We start from the raw sequence: 24,052 nt of genomic DNA, 5'->3' as shown, positions 1-24,052 counted from the left end.
ATAACTTCAGGTCATGACAGACCTGTATTTCTTTTATTTTCTGCTCCTCAGTTTCCACAATCTCATCACAAATCTGTCCAATATATATTTTATTGATACTATTGATACTATTTAAATTCCCACTTCAAGCTCAGATTTTCAAATTCTGATTCCTATCATAGTGATCCTCCACAGGATTTTTGGCAATAACAGTTATTGCCAGTTTCATAATATTTTAAAGAAATATGTAAACAACCATTTACCAGAAAAAAATAAAAATAAAAAATTGTTTTGTGCTCAGAAGATGAGTGATTCTTTGAATGAAATGAAACCCCAGCATGAAAGGGCAACAGAAAGGCCAGACACCACTTAATTCCTGCATTAGTCCTTTCATTCCTTCTCTCTCATTTATCATCTTTGAGATGTTGAAAAAGATGATCTTCAGCCCATCAGCAGACCAACCACACAGCAGAAAAGACAATACAATAGTCTTTAGTACAGACAATATCAAGCACACCATAGAAAACCTGCAAAAAAAGGGTGTGTTGAATCCAGCAGTAAAAAGCTAAAGGTACACCATGGAAAAACATGGGAGGACTGAGGCTGATAAGGCATCAGTTTATGGAGAGAAACAGGCAACTACACTCTCTTCTACAACTTAAAAGTAGATGATATAAACACTGTAGAAAGTGAGGTTTTCCCTGTTCCTAATGCCTGCAAAAATTTTTCTTTTTCTTTGTTAACCATACCCAAGGGAGTAGATATTTTTTTTTACCTGAGGATGTAAAAAGTAGAGTGCATTTTCAAAGTCCATGTCACTCAGATGAATTTCACTGACTAAAAGTACTGTCACTCACTAGAAAATCCATTTTCCCAAGTTCTTCTTGACTTTTTTGGTACAAACTGTAAATCTCTACCCAGATAAATTTTATCAAACCTACCTCCAACTATGGACCAGGAACCATGATGATAGGTTCGTCATCTTTTTACGTTATTTAGGTGTTTCTACAAGTATAAATAATTACTTATTTTGAAATTTGAAGCCTTTGAAATTATTTATTAAGTATGATTTTAGTGAACACCTACTTTTCAGTACACTGATAGTCTCTAGTAATTTTGTATATATTATGTAAACCTGCTTCTACCTGAATTTGCTTGCTAGAATCCCTAGCCTTGCTTGCCTTGTGGAGCATTATGGCAAACAATCAGTCCATCATGACTGACACACCTATTTTCTCAGAAGGAAGCAGACAGGCGTTTTTCATGATGGTATGACACATTCTGCCTTACAAACTCCCATAATCACATCTACAGAGAGAATCCAGCCATTACTTTGAACACCTTTGACAAGAAATTACCTATCTACCTATATTACTTTCATGCCATTTGATGCATTTGTCCATGCCCAATATCCCTCATCTTTTACAGGAAAATCCTGTAGTCCTCTGTGGCTGCAACTGCCACAAGACTTTGCAGTCTGCCATTTTTTATCACAAGTGTGTCATTTACATGTTCTGTAAGCTTTTCATAGTATGTTGAATTGGCAAACCCAACCTCCATGGACTTATCTTTTGTATGTGCTAAATGATTTACTTAATATTAAACAGAGATTCTCAGAACTGTATACTTTTATTTCTTTCAGTAGTAGGAAAAGGTTAAAGTAAAATCCAAACTAAATTACCAAAATACTCAAAACCCAATTTACCTTCATTTATCCTATTATATGTTACATATATATTTTATATAAGATATATATTATATCCTATTATATAACAGGGGCATCCCATAGATATATATTTAGCCATTTAGGAAGCTGCCATCCTGAAACAACTTATGGTTTACAAGGGTTTTGCTTGTTTGTTATTTTTTTCCATCTATGCCCCAGTTTGCTAGTAAGTACTCCCCTTTATTTAAACATTACTGAAGTGGGGCTTTCCCATTGAATTTTCAGTGGGACAGGTCAGATGTTTCTGGGTACAATGGACCTAAGGAAAGAGAAAAAACAGAGGACAGAGAATTTTCTCCTGGACCAAGAGCTCCAGGAGGGTTGTTCCTTCTCATTTCAGAAAGCGCCTCAGGTATTCAGGCACAACACCATGAAATGCAATTGCAAAAAGGAGCCATGATAGAAGCTGAAGAGAATTACTTTCCCAAACGCCACCGACTATAGCAGCTTTTCCCCTACAGATCAGTCTGCCAGACATCAAATATTATCTTAATGAAATAAGTTAAATTTTGCTGACTCTTTATAAGCTGAATCACCAGAAGCTCTGTGCACAATTTCTCCCTGAAATGTTAGAAAACTGTGTGTGTTGTGTCTGGTGGGTTGGAGTGAGGGGAGAAGTAGAAGGAGAATGGGGGAAATGATGGAGGGAATGGGCAGACAAGCTGAAGAGATCACAAGGGATCATCTAGTCCACCACGTTGCCCCAAGGCAGCACCAGTTACTCCTGTCATTCCTAACACATTTGTATAGTGTCTCCAAACTTTACTTGTAAATCAGATCTTCGAGACCTCTGATTATCATCATTGTTCTCTGCTTCATTCTCACAGTACAAAGCCCAAAGCAGGATATCGCACACCAGACAAACAAGATGCTCACAGCTAAGCAGCGAGCGTCTGTCAACAGCAACTGCACTCTTTATGCCGACGGGCATTTAAACTGAACTACTGACAGAGAGAGAAACTCACACCTTGTTCCTAAGTGGCTAAGGCTTATTTCTCAGGGACTTACAATATCCCTTTAATCATCTGAATTTGGAAGCCAGTACTGAGACTGGATAGCTCAAAATAAAAAGCTTTTCTAGTTGCATGACAGAAAACTGCAAGTTATAAATATTTAGAACATATTTGATCTCCTATGTCTCTAGCAGAGAGGGTGTTGGATGAATCAGCACTGATCAGAAATAATCTTGGTTCTGATACATTTGATTAGGAAGGACTGTAGAGATGGTTTTAGCAAAACAGGTGAGGAAGGGGTGTATTGGTCTTCGGTGCTAGTGCCACAACTGACAACCTTGCACAAGAATAGAAGGCATAATGCCTATGTCTCTGTCTGGCACTGAGCAGATGTCCTCTCATAAAAAAATCATAAAACAGCGGTAAAATCCATTCTAATGACGACCATATTAAAAGTTGTCTCTTTAAGCTTTCTTTAAACATCAGGATGCTCTTAGGGAACAGCAGAACATGAAGGAATTGTAGCCCAGTTAAATGAAGGTCTGACACAGGGAGGACTCTCACTACTTTAGTCCCACAGACAGTAGCTGGTGGCGACCACCTTTGGTCTCCCAAGGACCCAGTCCTGCTGCTCCTCTCCCTGCAGGCTGCAGACTTGGGCACCTCACAGGTATCCTGGACACCAGGGGACAACTGAAGGACATAAAGCCTTGGGGCAGTAAGTTAGGGCATGGCTGTATTCAACCTTATTTGCAGCACAATGGCTTACACCACTGCAAATATGGTTTATTATATTTTTATTACACCATATTTGCAGTGCTGTAACAAATGATGACCTTGAGAATCAGTAAGCATCCAGCTTTCAGTGGTTTTGGTGGTCTAATTGACATGAGTAAATGAGGCTTATCCACAGTCAAAGTGTTTGGGTTAGACTGCGTATGTCTTGCCACCTACTTCATTCTTTCTAAAAAGGAACAAGAAAACTCACCTCTCAAATTGATAATCTGTTCATGTTTCACACTGCACAAAGCCACAAAACACAAAGATTAAAGAAGTAAAGAATTCATAATAGATTTGTCACATGATATGGTTAACAGGAAACATTTTAGACAATCTTCCCCCAGAAAAGGTTGGTTCATTATAAGCAAAGTTATTTGCAGGGATATGTGTCAATTCATTTTCCCTTGAAGAAGCAGACAGTTTTGAAATTGTTGAAATACTACATTTAGGCATTATGAACATGAAAAACTTCTGATTTGAAGTTCAAAATGATTTTTTTTTTCCAAATGCTAATATAGATGTGTAGAAAAATAAATCAAAATCACAGAACCATAGAATGGCTCGGGTTGGAAGGCACATTAAAGATCAACTAATTCCCCCCTGTCATGGGCAGGGATGTCACCCACTAGATTAGGTCACCCAAGGCCTCATCCAAAATAAAGTATTTCAAAATTACTAATATTAAATATTAAAGTTGATTTAATTAACCTTTCCCCTGACCTTTGCTTATAAAATAACCAATATTTCATCTTTTTGTTACCATTTCAGAGATGAGAAATTTCTTAAGCATCAAGAATTGTTGACACTCAACATAATTATTTCTGATCCATCTTCAAGTTCTGTAAAGCCATTTAAAAGTCAATACATTAAAAATTTTGAAGGTTTTTTAAAGAAATACTTTGAGTGTATCTTTTTTTCTCCTCCTTGTATTTTTCATTATTAGGGATATTTTAATTTCAAAAACGTCTTAAAATTTAAGAACTTTTCTGTTTCTGTGGCTTGCTTTTTTTCAAGGCCTTACTCAACTATTTCTAAGATTATAGCAGCAGATTGTGAAGCCACAAACAATAGTCTCTAACTTAAGGTGAAGAATAGGTATGTGGAAGACATAAGAGATGCTGGTAAGATTTAAAAGACAGTATTAAACTCAGGAACAAGGCAAAAAAATATTCTCAATGAAGATAAAATGCAAGATAAAGCAGGTCTTTTCAAATTTATTCTGGATGAAATAGGGTGCATTGCACTTGTTTCATTCTGGAATACTACAAACAAATATGATATAGGATATATCCCCAGCGCCGTGCAGTTGTTCAGTTCACAGTGTTTCTCCACTCAAAGTTACCACGTCACTGTCCTCTTACAATATTGCCCTCTGTATCTGTCAGTGGTTTATACAGCAGGAGGGTATTGCCTCAGATGTTTTGAGTACAGTCGTCAGGTTTGTTGCACTTGAGGGGGGATCTGTCCCTGTTGCATTGTCTTCTGCTTTTATCAGTCAAGGCAGCTTCTCTGCCTTCCAATACACTATCTTGATCATGACCTTTGATGCACAGCCCAAAAAGGCTTTTGACATCTCCCCTATCAGGTCAGTATTTCACTTTTCAACTAATAAAAACACGATTAATCAACAAGTACTTGGAATTCTGTGGGTAGCAAGGATGTAAACCTCCCACTATCTAAAGAATCTGCTTTTTAGTGAGCTACTTATTTAGTCTTACTCAGAGGTCCTGCAAAAACTGACTCATTATATAAAAAATGTAATGCACAAAAACGCGAGCTAGGTTGTGGAGCTGGCGGGGCTGATCTCTGACGTGAAGAACCAATTCAGAGGCGTAATCACTAGCAAGTCTTAATTGCAACATACTGTGAATTAAGTGCATAGGTAGTGTTTATTTAGCACATTTTCACATCTGAATATCTGCAGTTTTGTAGAAAATTCTAAGCTTGATGTTGAATGGCATTTTGCCAGAAATTAAAAGGAATTATAACAGTTGTGTGCTAAAATTCTACCTTCTGGGCAAATGGCAATTTATATAAATGTGATGTAATATTAAATGTATGTGTGTATGTTAGTAAATACACAGTCACTGCACTGGTAACACAAATTGAAGCCTTTGTATCAAGACAGAATATTTATAATTTACATAGTTACTACAATGTAAAAAAAAGATCTGCTTTACTAGCAAAGAATACCACTGAAATCACTGTTTTACTCTGCAGTTACTAATATCCTGCTTATTGATTATGTGTTTCACTGTATCTTCAAGATGCCCCAGGCACATCAGATGCTATGTGCTGTTCTGGACCCTCCATCCCTGAGGTGAAAATATTCAAGCCAGAACACTCTCATTTACTAGCACTAGGATTTCACTGAATTATTACAGAAAAGAACAAAGTGTAGGACAATTTACTATGTTTGCTACCAAATTTTCATTGTGAGTGTCCTCTCGCTGAATCTGTCAATGCCTTTGCAAGAACTTTCAATATTTTATACTGAGAAATTACTGTCCTCTTCCCCCTTCTCCCAAATAAATAAATAAATAAATAAATAAATCAGTACAGGCTAGATGTAAAAGCTTATTTTAAAAATTATTTTATCCAAGCAGCTGTTTTTCTGTTTTTCTGACTAATTCAACCTTCACCAAAATATTCCAATAGTTATGCACTTCATAAGAGCCTTTTAATTTTGCTTAGTCAAGAAAGAGAGATTTAAATAAGAAAGTGACTTCCATGCAGAAAATTCCAAGTAAGAGGAAACACCCAAAAAACATTTAATTTATCTTGGTATTTCCCTAAAATAAAATGATCAGACTCTCACTTGACAAGAATTCACATCTGCAGAAGTAAATAAAGAAAATGCATGTAAAGGTCAGGCGTTATCACACATAGTATTGTACAAAACCTTCTCTCACTATTTAGCCGCCTGTTCAATAGTCCAAGATACTCAGAAAGGTAGGACCCAACCTTTATTTTTCAAAATTCACTGGAAGACACAGGGATCAGTAAGTGAACAGTGCTAAAACAAGCACTGCTATGAAGATGACAGGCACAGCTTTCTTCCGTGAAGCTTGTTCCAAACAGCAGGAGCAACTACAACTTCTGGAGTTGCAAAAACTTTCTTCTGAAACACGGGGGTTTATTTTAACAAGATTTCTAGGGCAAATACCAGCTCTAATGAAATTACATGGATATTAGGACAAACATTTTGTCCTAAAAATCTATATTTAGATAAATCAAAAGAGCTGCAATCTTCTCTCAACAATTTTATAAATCCTACCACCTTTTCTGATTTTTTTTCTAATTTTTTTCCCAGATAGTTCAACTAAGGATGCATTACATAAACTATAGAGTTCCTTCTGTTTTCTGTTTTGAGACAAATTAAAGGTCATTTTTCAGCATATTTTTCTCATCTTCCAACTATTTACATATCTATAGACACAGTCAAAATTAGAAGATGCATTTTACATGTCCAGACTTGAAAATTAGGATAAATGAACTGAAGTCTAATGCTTTAGGATGCCATTTATTTCTCTGTATTGCAAGGAAAAGAAAATAACAATAACAACAAAAACACCTTACTGCACCTTTCTGGTAGCAAATTTAGTAACTAGCAAGGAACCCACCACCTCTCATCTCTCCATGAAATAAATGTTAATTTGTGTCCAGATAGATTTTGCATATTTGCCACAGCTCAGCTATGAACTTATTATAGAAAACCCTAAGAACACAACAGAAACATAAGAAGCTAGTATCTGTTGTTTAAAGACACCTCAGTTTTACAGCAGGGATACTGATGCTCCCAACTTTTTCATTATCTGAAACCCCATCAACAGCTTTATAATGATGAATGTAACATAGTTCAGTTTGCATTTGCAAAATTCACTTTTAGAAATGGCAGATGTGGGCCAGCACATCTGGAAACCACTTTTAATTATACTTTCCTCAAGTGGGAAAGCAGTAGCTTGTACCCATAGTGAAGCTTTTATATCTGACCACACAAATACCAGCAACCACCTGTGCTTTACACTGATTTTCATTATAGAGTATATCACATTACTACCCTATTATTGCAGAACGGCATTTGAAGCTGTTGTGACTAAGCTGCAGCAAGTGTGGTCTCGAAAAGACCTCTACTCTACAAAAATGTAATAAACTTGATTGCAGTTAGGGTACTTACCACTGAGGGTATGAGCATGCTCCTAAAGTTGGCTTCTCTTGCTCTGAAAGTCATAAAAGATACACATTAACAATCATGATTACTGGCCTGGGAACTGGAATTTAGTGAACTAATGTATAAACCCCAAATAAGGTACCTCACAAGTATTTGGAATTCCTTTCCAATATTTGTTTCTTTCCTACTGTTAACACATGATTATTATAGTCAAATACTCATGGCTTCTTCAGCCATACTCTGAGATCACAAAAAGCTATTTCAACTGTGATCTGTCAGCCTAACGGTATTTCAATTCTGTCATAAATATTTTCATAGGTTGCAAACATTGAGCTGCACGATTAGGTTGGGTTTTCTAAACCTTCTTCCGTACTCCCCCCACCCTGCTCCAACCAAGTGTAACAGCTTTTTTACATCACTGTTCTTCCTAACAAAAAAAAAAAAAAAAAAAAAAAAAAAAAAAAAAAAAAAAAGTTTCATTATTTCTATGGATTCTTTTTCTTTACAACACTCCTTCAATGCTTCAGAAGTGTATAATGTTGACACATAAGATTCAGTATATCAGAGTGGAAAGGAAAGGCTGAGAACTCGCAATTCTCACCCCCCGGGAGACCTGTTACGCTCAGGGACAGACTTGTCAGGAGCACACGCCGGTAGGCATAACTTTGCAAAGGGTACCAGTACGCGATTTTACAGCCTGCATTTGAGAATCATTTGCTGTGCTGACCCACACCGTGTGTCTGTAACTAAAAAATCCAAGTATCGCTTTAGCATATTTTGATCTCCTTGGAAGTTACTGTGCCTAAATAAAAGCCTCCACAATGCTAGGCATCTAAAAAAAAAATAAAATGCATTCACCTGCCTAGTATACTCTGCCTTTATTTCAGGATGTAGGTCTTGCAGTGAGATGTGAAGACATGGAGGAGCCCCTTGGGACTGAACTCTGTTCCAGTGAGCTGCCCGTGTGCCTTCACCGCCTATGCCAAGGGCTCTGGGGCTGCAGCTGCAAGGAAGGGAAAAGCTACTGCTTTGGGGAAGGCTTACAGCACAGCTGATCCCAGGATCCCACGGCAGCCGCTGTGCTGCCTCTCTATCAGGCAGAGCCACGGCCAACCTGCAGAGCTGCCAAGTGCCTTGGCCTGCTCCTGCCCTCCGTCCGCCGTCCCCAGCCCCCAGCACTGCTGGCTCACAACAGGCTGAGAGCTGCTCAGGCTGCCCTGGCTCGGCACAGAGGGAGCAGCAAGACCCTCTGCAATGAACCCTTTCTTGTCATCTCACAGCCTTCTGAGATGTTTGAACATCCACCCAACTATGATGTACTAAAATAATGCACAGTGGTGTTCCCTGGGTCATACATGTAACTTTTGCAAAAACGTTTGTAATGCTTTAAGAGACTGAATATATTAATGGTCTATAATCCCACCGCAGTAAAAGCATAATCTGGTTTCACATTGCAAATACATTTATCGTCCGTGGAATAATATTCCTCCTCCTATTGGATAACCTGTAGTAACAATTTTACATTGCTAAAAAATGTTTTATTTCTGTGAGTTGCTTAAACTTTAAAGAAAAAAAGGATCATGGTCTACTTGGAAATACAGGCATACTCTGTAAATATAACTTGCTAAAGGTTTTCAAACTCAACATGGTTACAGGGCAAAAGAAGCACTTGTACATTTGAATATGAAGGTGTCCTGAAATCAATCTTACTCAAAAAAAAAATAAAATTATGTCTAATTACAAAAATAACAGACCTAGTGTGTAAATTCATTTCACCTTGGACATAGAGCTCCTAATGCAGCATTTTAGAAGGAAGACACTTGCACACGGGTAGCTGCACTTTCTGCACATTTGTTGAATTGGCAATACGGAGATAAGGAAGGCCAGCCACAAGACTAACTTTTTGAAGAGGAGAAGAACAAGAGAAGAGACTGCAAATGGGCAAGATAAGGACTCAGACACTTTCCCCTCGATGATGCCAGGACACATACACCTTTACTCGCTAAGCCTTCCTCTTGAGGAGTGCCAGTGAAGACGACGTAGCAGCATGGGGAGGATGGTAATGTCAGTGGTGTTAGAGCGGCTGGAAAGGAAGGGGGAAGACACAGCTTTTGGCAGCCTGAAGCAGGCAGGTCAGCAGGCGCAGGGTCCCAGGAGCCACCAGGTCAGGGTTTTTCTCCCTGAGGACTGCCGTGGACCCGACATCAGGCCCTCGCCCATACACATCTCTGGCTACCCCACTCATGATGCTGTCATCATGAGCTTAAGGATGTGACTGGGAAGGAGAGCAGAAACGTCTTTCTTTGAAGTCATGAAATATATCCAAGATCCTGGATATCTGCCATTTTAAAACACTGAGCTGAACGCACTCCATCGTAGCAGCAGGTTAACTGCCTGGAAGCACGGCACAAACGAACTGGGAAAATACTGCCATGGGTGCATCCTGCCTGACTTGTCCTGTCTCGGGGCACTGTGGGTGCGGTGGCGCGGTCCCCACTGCTGCTCAGGGCAACCAGCATCTGTGTTGGGGAGAAGGTGGAAGGCCAGGGCCGCTCACCTTGAACAGGGTTGCTCTGGTGCCCCTCTGCTCCCCTAGACGTAGCAAACAGAAAATCCTGCGAGGCCTCTGCTGTGCTGTCGGCCCTGCCTGGGGAGCTAGACTGGCACAACAGTGGAGCACTGTTCTCAATTAAAAACATTACCAGGGTGCAGCAACGATTCAAAAGCCCAGCAAAATATTATTTTGTGATTGCAGCAGCACTTTGTCAATCGGTACAGGCATTGTGAACTGTGAAGGTTTGGTAGAGAAAGCACAGAGGAAGCAACAACAAAAATCATTCTGACTGCACACAGCCTTTATGGAACCAGTGCAATTCTACCTGCATTTCTAAATCACTGCAGCATAATCACAAACCAAAATTGTAACTCCAGTGAAAATGACGATATAGAGGGACTTCGTTACTCATATTACTGTATCTGCAAGTATGTATCCTGCCTGCTACGTTCTCCTTTTTGTGAGAATACGGAGCAATTGTGGCTATTCGAACACAGAAAAATGTTAAGCAGAGCAAGAAAGAAATGAAGAGAATTTCAGTTAAATTGGATTTTCTTGTCTCTTTCTGTAGTTTTTATCACTGAGATGACAAAACATTATCATTAGCAGTTTATGCCAAAAGTTAACATTCACCCATCATTTTCTATTTTCTCTAAACCACAAAGGTTGGAGCCTGTTATGCACTCCTCTTATCTTCCTCTGTTACTTTAGAATCTAAAAGCACACTGTGCCCATTAATCTTTCATGGCAGAGTTCACTGAAGTTCTGCCAAAATTCAATAATTATGTTCCATCCAATGCAGCAATTTATTTATCTCATTGCTGGAATTTAAAATATATAGAACAAAGCGCCTAGTTTATATGAATGAAACATTTCCTTAAAAAAAAAAAAAAAAAAAAAAAAAAAAAAAAAGCAGAAAACAAAAAAAAACAGGCTGGTTTCATTTCTAAAGTTTTAAAATAGATTCAGTAGAATCTATCATGGAATAAAGCTGTTTTTACAAGCCCTCATGACATCTCGATAAACTGAAAGTGTTGTACAATACGTTTTTTTCTCATATAAGTTATTTTATAAATACCTTTGTAACTTTTACTCAAATGTATAACAATATGTTCATTTATACTGCACTACTAAAACACATAGTATATTAATGTCTAGCAGCCATTAAAAATGCCAACTACAAAGCAAGAATTTTTATTTTGAATGCAGAATTGGTTTGCTTACTGAACTGAAATGGGTGACTGGGAGTTCAACAATTTGTGGAGCAAAATCTAATATACAAAATTACTGCGAAGTTAAGCTTTATAATTGCACCCTTTCATGAAATGTTTGCAAACAAATAGAAAACATAAAGACTTCCAAGGAGGAAGATTAGAGACACATTATTTCTGTTGGCTTTTAAAAACAAAAATGCCATAATGGAGAATACTTAGTATGCTTCACCTTTTTAAGTCTCAGGAAAGATAACTCATCAGTCATTTACCAACCTAGCTGTAATGAAGAAATGTTAATCTACCAGTTTAGGATTTAAAACTAGAGTATAGTATCTCTGCATTTTAAGCCTTATACTTAAATATTTATGACTGCAGAATGATTATTTATTTTATGGAAATGTGACTTCTGTGTATATTCATATGGACAATACATTTTCTGATGAAAGAAAACACTAATTTACTGCATGCTATCAAAAGCCAAATCTATAATGTTTTAAGTTTTTTTTTGGTAAAACTCTTTGTTACTTCATATATTACATTTTTCACTTCAGGCATTCTATTAGACAACATTTGGCTCTGGATTTAGAAAGTGCTCTCAAAGTTTTTGGAGCATAACTTGCTGTGATTTATAACACGGTCCTTCACCAACCAAAACAGAACTGAAAATCTCTGGAAGTGGTGCACTAGCATGTGTTTGCTATTTCACAGTAAAACCTTCTAGGTAAAACTAGGAATACCACAGGAAAACATTTTAAAGTTATCATTTTGAAGTAACTTGATGAGTATATGCATATTTGAAATTGTGTACCTAATTTAGTAACTCATGAGAAATTACTTCCACACAACAGCAAATAAATTTTGTAACAATTTGCTAAAATTCTGCTGTCAAGTTTACTTTTGCATCCAGAATGGTCGTTTTTCACAGTGTTTTACATGAAAATAGGATTCAACTGTGATATATTTCTCCCTGCTGTAAAACTTTTAAAATGTCCCAGTAAAAATGCAGTGACTCTTACGCATTTTACTTCAGTCTGCTAACACTCTCCGCCTTTTGTTTTCAACGTTTTCATCTCGTCTGCTTTTCTTTCCTTGTAAAAGCTACGTGTTACAATTAAACTCAGAGGTAGACTTTATTGAAACCCAGTCTCCTGCAAGGTAACAATGAACAAACCCTCCCAGGCAAGTTAAATGGAAGTCGAGGCGCTGAAGAGTTTGCGAAGCCTACATTTTTTCCCCAACCTGGTTATGTCTTGCATTATATAACGAAGGCAGCACAGACACCCACACAGACACAAACACCTTACAGAAAACATACGCCTGAACAGCAGAAAGACGGTACCTGTACAGCCCATTTTAGCTGCAGGAACTACTGCACAGGGGACCAAGCAGGGGGGCAGGGTGCAGGGAAAGGTGCAAAACGGCGGCTCCGCACGGATGCTGCTGCGCGGGTATGGCACTGCATGTCAGTAAGCAGCACATCGAGGCAGACACAAGTAATTCCAGGGCTGCAACCACAAGTGTTGCCATGTAAAATAAAAAATACCTAACAAAAAGACTGCCTGCCACACTTTGTCTAACATCGCACACGCATGGAAAAGACAGCGGGGTAGAGCACACACAGCGTGTCAGAGGAGGTCCTTAATTTGCAGTTGCTGGGCTGCTTTGTTAAACAGAGATTAAATTCACAAAACCTTCGAGTGTACAATAATAATGTATTCCCTTACAGTGCCAGAGTTGTTTATGTAATATCAGTGAGGAATAATCACTCATTTATTGCACTGATGAGCTCCACAAGTTTCAAAACTCGGAGCGCACTTGAAACATGAACTTTCACAGCTCCTTACTCTGTACACTAACTCCCTTTCCCCCTTTTAAAAACAAAGGACGGCCCAAATTCTGCTCCCTGTCTTGCAGCTCAGATCCATACCCAGACTTCAAGGACCAAGGATAAATCCAGAGGCACAGCCTAGATATTCCTTGCACATTCCCCCCTCAGTGGATCTAGGCACGTACTTTTCAACAGTTACAGCAAAAAGCTCCGCTTATGCAATTCAAACAAAGAAACTTCCAGAAAATGTCATTACTTACTGTGCACTGAGCATAATTTACTGAGATTAAAAGTTTAAAGATTCATCTGCTTTACGTCCACAAGTGTTTTAAGAAGACCCTACCACTGCATCCTGCTTAAACGTGACAACTGGGGCCGCTTGGGCGCGTTGGAAAATCTAGAGGTACCAACGACTCCCATTACGCCTTCGCTGCCCGCAGCCTGCTTTTTGGAGGTGCACAAGCTGCGGAAATTCAGCCTGCTAATAGTAACAATTTGGTACATCAGGAAAAAACAGACACCCTCCCCACTCCCCCCCCCCTCCCCACTCCCCGAATGCTTCAGATATACTGTATAAAGTCATTTTGACATGCCTACACAACTGGTTGTGGCAGCTTTCAGACATGATTCCTAATCACAAAAAAATGCTTCAGGTTCTTTTAGAGAAAGCTTGCCGTTGGGAAGTTGATCTTGGCCAAGTGCCAAAATCATGTGCAAAAGGGGCCCTCATTACCAATTCATGGCAGCCTTCAGCGCTGACAAAAAATGTGACCCAACAGGCTAAAGCAACAACTAAAATTAAAAAGTATGAGACAAAGACAACTTACTTAATATTCCTTCCATCGCCACATTAAACTTTTCCGTAATTAAACCCTTGTTAGCTCAGAGCGGTTTGCAACTACTTTTTAAGGGACTGCTCGGGCAGCCCGTGCAAGCTGCGAGAGCTCCCTGCGAGCCCTCCCGGCCGCGGCGCTGCCGCACGCCTCTGCTCCGGCAGCACAACTTTCTGCCTCCTTCTCGCAGAGCTGGGAGGGAGAGCAGTGCACTGAGCCCCAGCGAGCCTGAAAGCCACCACCGGAGGAGTGAGGAGGGGGAAGGAGGGAGGAGAGAAAGCGCTGGAGACCCCGCAGAAGCTGCTTCCTAAACTTTCTGAAAAGGCTGTCGAAAAGCTCATGCAAACATTTAGCACTTGCAATTAAGAGCTCCCTGTCCCGCAAAAGCAGATTCGATATACGGCCTTACCTAGGTGTCGTCTGGCTTTGCACTGGATCAAAAAGTTTCCGGCCTAAGCACACAGATATTCTTTCACCAGCCATAAAGGCCCCTTTTATGAATCCGGCACTGTAACAGCCTGCTTTCTGCACCACGGCGGGAGCGGGATGCGTCGGCTTTTGGGAGAAAAACAGCCTTACTGCACTATTAGTGGCAGATTGTCTAATAGTGGATTTATCTTAAAGAGTGAAAAGGCATTTTTTAAACAGCAAGGAGGGTGCGGTCAGATGTTAGGCTATCCCTGAGAAAAGGGGCCTAGGCTGCACTAGTACCTAAATACTAGCAGAAGCTGGCTGGGAAGGGAGCCAATGGAATGACTTTGTTTGACCCAGCTGCCAATCTCTCCTGAAGCAGTGCGCCAGACTAAACACTGACACTATTTTAACTCAAATCAGGCTACAGCAGCTGTTTGCTTTCCGGCTCTCAGCTATGCACTGCGGCCGTGATGACTCTGCACGCTGCAGATGATAGAGCTGGGGCAGCTCTGCTCAAATGCGTTCCGGCTTGGGGCTGGCGATGGAGACGCGGGGGGTGGGAGGGCTGCTGGGATGAGGCCTGCCTTTAAGCCCCCCCCCAGCCCCCCCTTGTTCTTTCTTTCTTCCTCTCTTTCTTTCACACCCCCGCCTCCATTTTCCCTGAGGTGAAATAAAAAGGAGACTTAAGGCACGCAGGAAACCCAGCGTTGTGTCAGGTGGACAGAGGAGTTGCTGCCCAGCACCAACAGCAGAAATGTATTGAAAAGGGGGGTGTGCGCATGCACAACTCCAAAATCCATCCACAGCCTGAAAGTATTTACCTTCCTCATCTCAGTGACACTCAAATTGTTCAGCATAAAAATAATCAACATGTAGATTCACCCTCCCATTCATTCTTCATTGTAAAATGAAGGTCTACAGAGATACCTAAGAGAGCAGTTGCTGCATGTGTGCATACGTGCACACATTTACATACATATCCAGATTCTGATCTAAATTACAGCAGTGCAAATTGCACTGTAAGCAACAAAGTTATTGCAGATTAAAACCGAGAGTGGAATTTGATAGCCGATTTCCATATGAAAGTATGTGAGACTGAAAAAAGTATACAAGTAGCTATTAGCAATAGGTACATGGTATGGAGATTGGCACGTCTTTTCCAATTGAAAAAAAGAAAAAAGTCAATGAAGATTTACAGCTACAGAAAGGAAGCACAGCAATATGTTAAAAACCCATGGAGGCTTCTGAAGTACCAGATGTACAGTGCAGTCCAACACAGCACCTACAGTTTTGCCACAGTTGCACCTAAACTCAGCCGTGGTACTTAAGCCAAAACTTTGTTTCCTCTCCCCCTGCCATGGAGGGCTGCTAGCTGTTCCCCAAAGCTGTATGTCATGATAATTTCCTTCAAAAGAACACCTCCACCTAAAATCAAAATGCAAAGAGAGGGAACCTACCCCTTTTATTTAATATAAAACCATGTGACTTATCTTGATACAGAGTAAAGGAGAGGGGAAGGTGAGTTCCTGACCTTTGATTGCCTTCAGTAGGCCCTGCTGGATATCTCAAATCCACCTGACATACTGTACAGAGATAATGGGAAAACAAAACAAAACAAACACAAACAAACAAAACAAAACAAACAAACAAACAAACAAAACACACACACAGAAACAGAAAAGTAAATAAAGCAACAACAAAAAATCCAAACCATGAAAGCTGTCTGTTGTCTATCTTAGGGTCTTGTGCACCAACTGATTTCTATGAGCTATTCATCAGCCCGCTCCGAGAAACCAGCAGAAACCAGTGAAATATTACGCACATTTTCTAACTACCTGAAGCTCTCATTGGTCCTAAAGTGTATGAACAGTTTGAAAAAAAATATCTTGGATAACACCTTAAATAATCCAGCATAAAGCAATTAAGAAATACAAATAAAAATGAATAATGGCTATAACAACAAATGCCCAATGTTTCTATCTAACATGCAAGTTGAAATGGGAGATGAGACCTACATGTACATGTATATACTGAGACTTATATACTCATAAATAAAATGCCAAGACATTTATACTACAAAGAAAGGTACAAAAAAGGCAGTTACCAACACCCAAGAAGTCTGAAATCTTAAAATGGCAGACAGGTAAGAAAAAGTCAACAGTGTTTACAGTCCTTCTCTTCTCTCTCTCTCTACGGTGCACAGTAAGCATTTACCATGAAATTAATTTACTTGCCTCCTACAGAAAATATGAGTCCCCATCATGTCTTGAATTGCAAGACAAGAAAGGCCATACTGCAGCGATACCTCTAGGAAGACATTAATGACAGTGAACTTAACATGACTGGAGAAGAACTAAGTACAAGGTAAGAAACAAAATATAGGCTGGAGGGAAACTTTGCCAGCATCTTGAGGCAAAGAAGAAGGTAATATGACCAGATCAACAGACAAACAATTTAGCAACTAAATTGTCAAATGACAGGAAAGGAAAAATGTTGCTCCCAGTGAAGCCAGCAAGGAATTTATCCAAGACCTGACAAGATCAGGATGTGGATAAACTCTGGTGGAAAGGCACTTGAAATACTGACAAAAAAAAAAAAAAAAAAAAAAAAAAAAAAAAAAAAGAGAGAGAGAGAGAAAAAAAAAGGACTATACATTTAAAGGTGGAACACAAAAGGCTTTTCATTCAAATTCAGTATAATGAACTGAAAGTACATGCAGCCTTCTTGGAAAGCTAATCAAAAATGTGGTCCTGTATGAGGTACCAGAAGAGTGTGTTCTCATAGCATCATTTTGATTTGTAAGTTAAATATTCTTGTCATAATTGCTCCAGGGTGGTTGTGGGAGAAGGAGGTGGTATGTGGCATTTCTTTCCCTTTTAATCAAACTTCAGTCAGCCCTGGGCAATGCATGAAGAAATGTAGGGAAGCACTGGAATTGATAACTAGTAGCACTTTGCTGATGAATACATCTCTCTTTCCTTCTAGAAAATCATTTAAAATTCTTATTATCTTATAAATGAAGCATTAGTACAGCTAAGCATATTTGCAGTTCTTGTAGAAAATCTCTGGTTACTTCTAAAAGGGTTCTCTGTTAGACATAATGCATTCATTCTTTTTACCTTGATTTTGAGGCTAAGGACCTCAGTGTGTGTGTGTGATTACACTGTATGCATCTATGCCATCTAAAACCTCCTAAAATTACTGGCCATTATTGGTCAAATTTAAGATCAGAGGTTTCAGGTGTATTTTTGAGAAACTCGGTAGCTTTGAGATCTCCATCCTGTATCAAACAGAGGTTGAATGAATAGATGAGGGAAGTCTGTCAGCATCCCCATAAGCAAATATGGAAGATCTTTAGAAGACATTCTAACTGGTTCAGTGCTTCATACCAAAAACTTCTATCAGACCCCAACACTGTTTCAGATATCATAGCTTAATTAGCCTCAAGAAATGAATGCATAGGAAAGGGGTCATGAACTGCCTTTGTTTTGCTGGCAAGCTGACCAGCATATAGGGCATCTTTCACAGCCATTTCTTTGTTTTGTTTTCTGGTTTCAGCTGTTCAGGTAGAATGGCTTCTCTCTTTCCTCATTTCTTCTATATTTGGTACCATAATTTTGTCCTGTTAACTTATGGCCAAATGATTCCTCACTTCAAATCAGTTCTAAAATTCTAACTAATTTCAAAGAAATCATGATTCTATCCTTGTCAGACCCAAGCCATAAGCGTATTGCCAGAGGGGCCCATAACAGGATGCATGTAGAGCACTGTGCAGCTAGCACTGTGAGGTGATTTATTGCTTCCAACTTCCACTTGTGCATCAGCCACTTTGGCAAGGGATGATGGGCCAAAACTGTGACATAACCTTGCAAGTCATATATGCCATTGCTGGCATTTGAGAGTCTGAGCTCCTACAATACTCTGTGTTGTTCACCTACTGAGCATTACACTATGTGAACTTTCAGCAAGTATTGCTGCTAGGCTTCAATGATAAATAGTAATTTCACCAATAAGAATCATTGAGGAGGCAGGGGAAGAGCAGGAGAAAAAAAATAAATAATAAATAAACACAGAATAAAACTCTTGTTTCAGTGTTTCAGGTATTTCAAATGGGCAAGTCAGATCTTCAAAGCCAAAACTGATGCAACTTTATTTCCCTGCCTACTTCATTAGTACATCAAGCACCACTGATTTTATTAATATTCTCATTTTTAATGTGCATATTTTAAGCTGAGAGACAATGGTGAAATATCACAATAAAATAAAATAAAATAAAATAAAATAAAATTAAATTAAATTAAATTAAATTAAAATTAAATAAATAATAATAAAAGGCAGGAAAGCATGCTGCACATTCTATGTAAAAAGTGAGAAATGGAAATAAATTCAAGAGACACTCACCTATTCATGTTAAAATGGAAGCCAGATGCTAACTGCTGAAAAGCAACTTGCCTCAGAAACTTGATTGCATAAATATCTCTAATGAAGGATTTGCATAAGTCTCTGAATGAGCCAATGCCCACCACACCACTACCAGCAGTAGCACATTAGACTTTTCCATTGCATTTTGTTGGGAAAATCTGGTATTGCCATAGTCCATAGACATAGTTTAAAGAAGATAGAACATGGCAGTGACTTTTGCAGCTATGGAATTAGTTTCATTCAGGCTCTAAAATTAGTCTTACACAATCTCATCATCTCCAGATGCTCCTTTATGCTCGTAAATCCACTAAAATGTTTATATTGTCCCATGCAAAGGGGTGAATGCCTGCTGTGGATTGTTGCTCCAAGGCAGCAATAACTACTATGCTTTTTCTGTAGCAAGTTGCAGTGGTTTTTTGAAGTACAATCTATAGACATTTGCTCTTTCCATCACACCTCCCACATTTCCACAAACCACAACATATTTATGCTTCAAGACATCTTCTGGAACAAATCAGTTTTAGTTTTGAATTAGAATACTGCATGACATGAGACAGATATAGCTGGGGTTTCTCCTAAGAATAAATTTGTGTGCTTTTAGAACAGAGACCAAGCAAACATCAAGCTTGTATATACTCTTTACTTATATGCCAAGGAAATAGCTACCATATGTATTAAAAGTCAGTATCAGGCATAATTAGATTAGATATAATATAACTGGGCCCCAAAGACCACCATCCAATCTTACTCATTCCATCTTTGGGACCAATTATCATATTATTATACTCAGTAGTGCTGAGAAGGAAGAGAACTCTATTGTGTTGCTGAACAAAAAGGCAGTTCTTGCCTCAAACATCATCCTACTGTTTTGTCAGTCAAATGCAGCCTTCATACATAAGATCTCTTCCTTGTGCTCACAGACAGTTCTCCCTCTTCTCCCACCACCATAATCTCTCTTTGTAGTTCTGACTACTGAAGAAGAGAAGATAGATGGCCCAGTTTTACTGTGTGGGTAAAGCCCATTTCCAATTGATTTAATTTCTATTATTTTTTCTAGCAAGAAGTAACAAAGATAAGGAAAGAAAAAAAAAAAAAGAAGAAGAAAATAATTAAGAAGATTTTTGGTAACGCACCCTTGCAAACATTAGGCAAATATTAACTCTTGTTTCATAAATAACACTAACTACAAAAATGAGATGGACAGCAAAGAAATACTATTTATAGTATTAGGTAATACTGAGATTCTAGCACATCTAGGAATGAATATGATATAGAGGTTCAAAGGGACTAGAAATCAGGATTCTTGGTGTTTATTTCTGACCCTGCTTCTAGCTCAATGTGTAACATTGGGTATATTACTTAACCTCTCTGTTCCATATCTCTACTGATAAAATTCATGGTACTTAAAAGGCATTTGAAAGGACTTGCCCATCCTATTTTTTCTAAGTTGGCAAATAATATTTCTACTAGCTGTTAAGTAACTAATAATATATTAATAACATTATTAATTCTTGCTAAATGGTTTGAGATCCACCATTGTAGCAATGGTAGAAGAGTCAAAGAAAAGCATATAATCATAAATTAATATAAACTGAACTACAATTTCTGAATTCCTGTAATGTTCCTGTACAGTAGAAATAAATATTAAACAAGTCTCTATTGAATATCCAGAATAAATTTGTGGTCAGATTAAGTGCTGTTTTTATGTAAATTGGAGAGACAGAGCATTAAATTCAGTTTTTCAATGCATGTTTCACAAAGATTGTCCTAAGCTCTAATGTCTGGGTTTAAACTACCTGCTTCACTGCAAAGTTTAAATAACCAATCACTCTGCCAATGTATATGCCTTTAAGTCAGTGCTGTGTTGACTCTTTAAATATTTTCACTTTTTAATATAAACTTTTCAGACAAAAATCTCTCTTAGAGAACAAAGACCCTACACAACCAAAATGGAGAGAAGTTACCACTCTGTTTTTTCAGTCTCACCTGTTTAAGTACAGCTGACAGAGCACAGATGCATGCATTACTCTTGTCTGAGGGATAGCCTGTTTACCAGCCTTTTAATGACTTACAGTTGAAATTGCTCCACATAGGAATCACGATGGTATTTACCATTAATGGGAAGCAGGAGAGTCCACCAGCTACAGTAGGAAACTAAAAATCTATGTCTTGGTTCTATTCAAAGTTCTGGAGGAGAAAAAAAAGAGGCAGGTGGGATTTGTGTACATCAGTGATTTCAAAATCCTACTAAGCAGTCATTTCCATTGTTAAACACAACAGAAACAAACTTATGGGAGAAGTTATTCAGATCTTTGTGCATACTGCACTAAAATAGCTGGGTTTCTAAATTATTACATCAGAAGGTTTGGAAATGAAACCCTTTACTTGTGTGTTACAAATCCATTTATTATCTATTTAGCACACAACTGAAACAATGTATGCAACACTATTGTGTTCTCCCTGCAAATCCATCTGTCTAGAGTTTTGTCCTTTCAAACTCAATGTAAGACACAAAAGACTCATCTTTAGGCTCATTTATTCTGAACCAGTCAAACAGATACTTAAACAAAGAAGCTCAGTTGATGAAGTTCAGTTATAATCAGTTATCACTGCAAATATATGAGGTCCCAAGAGAAAGGACCATCAGGACCTCTTGCCTTCTTTATGTTAAGAGCCATAATTTGACACAGTTTTGGTTGGAGGCCTGGAACATAGCAGAGTAAATCCAACAGGAACACACATTAGAGGAGACCAATCGTGACCAATTTGATCACTGTTGACCAATTTGATCACTGTTTTCATCAAATCAAAACAAACAAACAAACAAAAAACTGGAAAATAATTTTTTTCAATTTTGTCTCGGTATTTTGATGTTCTAAATTTTCATGACTGACAATACCTGTCAAGTAAAAGTTCCATGAAATCAAATGCCTAGATTAAATTAGGTAAATCCTATTCAATACCTTTCAGTTTTTTATACAAATGCTAATTTCTCACACTGCACAGAGACTACCTGATGGCTTTTCGATAAAATGCCTCCTTATGTGTCTAAAACCAGCTTTCAATCTAGCTCCAGATGCATTTTAGCAGTTATTTTAGACAGCACTTTACTGTCACTGGAGAAGTTTCCAGTTTAATCTAAGGCAACTTCTGCATCCCAGCTGAGACAGTAACAGTTATGAAAAGTAATTTTCAGTTAGTCACATCATCAAAAGTTGGTTTACATTTACACTGTATGAAGTTAAATTACTATTCTGACATGAAACACAGGAAACTGGAATTCACTTATGGAGAAGTCCTTGCAAAGCAGAAACCCTTTTAAAATCATGAGTATGGTCTCTCACATGTGCTTAATACATACATTTTTCATTAGTACTTGAGAGCTGTATGCAAGTACTGATGGAGAATTCTTAGCTTAGCCTTGTAAGTAATCAAGTATCATGAATGATCAAACAAAGTTTTTGTTTATTATTCTGTGTACTTCTAAAATGTAGAATCTTGGTATGTAATCAGTCCTACAACACCACAATACTTAAAGAGTAAATATCTGAGGAATGGGTTCATCAAACTTCATGATCTCTTGCAAAAGACAAACTGCTATCAAACATCAGTATGGCACTTATGGGTAAAAGGACATAAATTGGGGTGGTGGAGTGGAATGAAAATGATACAGCACAGACAAACAATAATCATGGATACATTCATAATAATACCAAGAAAGTAGGAAAACAAAAGTGTGATGGGTTAGAAGGAATAAAGAGAGGAAGAGGAAATGAAAGGGACTGCTTTTTCTTACTCATCAAGATTGTAACCATGGAGCAGGACAAACAGAAATTTACATTCTTCACTACTTTCAGTGCTATTGTAGGACAGAACTACTAGACATAATATTGGACATGAAACTACCAGAGAGTGTCCAAATGAGGGCTACAAAGATGCTGAAGGGTCTGGAGGACAAGATGTATATGTATGAGGAGTGGCTGAGGCCACTTGGTTTGTTCAGTTCAGCCCAGAGCATGCTGAGGGGAGGCCTCATGGCGGCCTGGAGCTCCCTCACAAGGGGAGCAAAGGGGCAGTGAACTCTGCTCTCTGGGGACAGTGGGAGGACCAGAAGTAATGGCATGGAGCTGGGACACGGAAGGGTCAGGCTGGGTGTTAGGGAAAGGTTCTTCACCAAGAGGGTGTTCAGGCACTGGGACGGGTTCCCCGGGGCAGTGGTCACAGCACCAAGACTGCTGGAGTTCTAAAAGTGTTTGAACTGCGCTCTCAGACACATGGTCTATTTTTTGGGTGGTCCTGTGTGGAGCCAGGAGCTGGACCTGATAGATAATCCATGTTGGTCCCTTCCAATTCAAGATACGTGAGGTCAAGTGACCTCAAATATAGCAGAAGTATGTATTTGAATGCAAAATCTGTAGATGCATTGCACTAGCAGAAATGTTGTGCACTTTTGCATGTAAAACACTTTCGTTTTACTATCATGTAAAACAAACATTTACTATCATTTACTATCACACAGCATGTGCTTAATGACAACTCAAGCACTAGCAAAAATGGACAAAATTGCAAACCACTGATTTTTATTTTGAATCTAAGTTGAACTGAAATATGCTCCTTTAAATCAATCAGGTCTACCTCAGAGATGCTAACTAGCTGGATTGTGGGACGTAAGAGAACCTAGCACTTTGTAGAAATTACTCTACCTGTTAGAGAAATGCGTCTGATACTCTGCTAGAGATTTCAATGACAATAAGGCTATGGAATTTTCAGCCAGCTGGAGGTCAGCTTCCATACATATTTCTTCATGATAAAGTGACATGCACTAGTTTTAGATTCAGAGTTATTCAGGAGCACTAAAAATGGAAGAAATAATGAACAAACTAATAAATAGGTTTTTAGTTGTTGTTGTTGTTGTTTTTTCAAGGTGTTTTTTTTTTTTTTTTTTTTTTTTTTTTATTCTTTTTATTCTATTCTTTAATTTTGGAGGAAAACATCATGGGAATATATATTTCAAAATTCATTATCTCAATACTGAAAAGAACCAGCACATCCCAAATCTTATACTGTAATTTGGTCTGTAAAAGAAAAGTACCCCGAATAGATTCTGAATATTATATGGAAGGGATGGACATAAAAAGGTAGCATACAGTTTGGTGTTTGAGTATAAAAAAACAGAAC

General features: G+C 38.5%; 2 long non-coding RNA genes across 5 annotated transcripts in view; one reads left to right on the top strand and one right to left on the bottom strand.

Annotated features, from left to right (window-relative positions):
• LOC309877855 overlaps positions 1–24,052 on the top strand; it is a 637,773-nt gene that overhangs the window by 161,635 nt on the left and 452,086 nt on the right. The gene's annotated exons all lie outside the window — the stretch shown is intronic.
• Positions 1–24,052, bottom strand: part of LOC309878637 — a 235,056-nt gene that overhangs the window by 89,285 nt on the left and 121,719 nt on the right. For all 4 annotated transcript variants that reach the window (XR_014317586.1, XR_014317587.1, XR_014317588.1 and 1 more), the window contains exon 4: positions 7,616–7,658. This is a non-coding gene — a long non-coding RNA (uncharacterized lncRNA). The remainder of the gene's footprint in view (positions 1–7,615; positions 7,659–24,052) is intronic.

Source organism: Aythya marila (assembly GCF_965140915.1).
Source record: "Aythya marila genome assembly, chromosome: 1".
Lineage (NCBI taxonomy): Eukaryota > Metazoa > Chordata > Aves > Anseriformes > Anatidae > Aythya > Aythya marila.
This window is presented reverse-complemented; position numbering and strand designations above follow the sequence as displayed.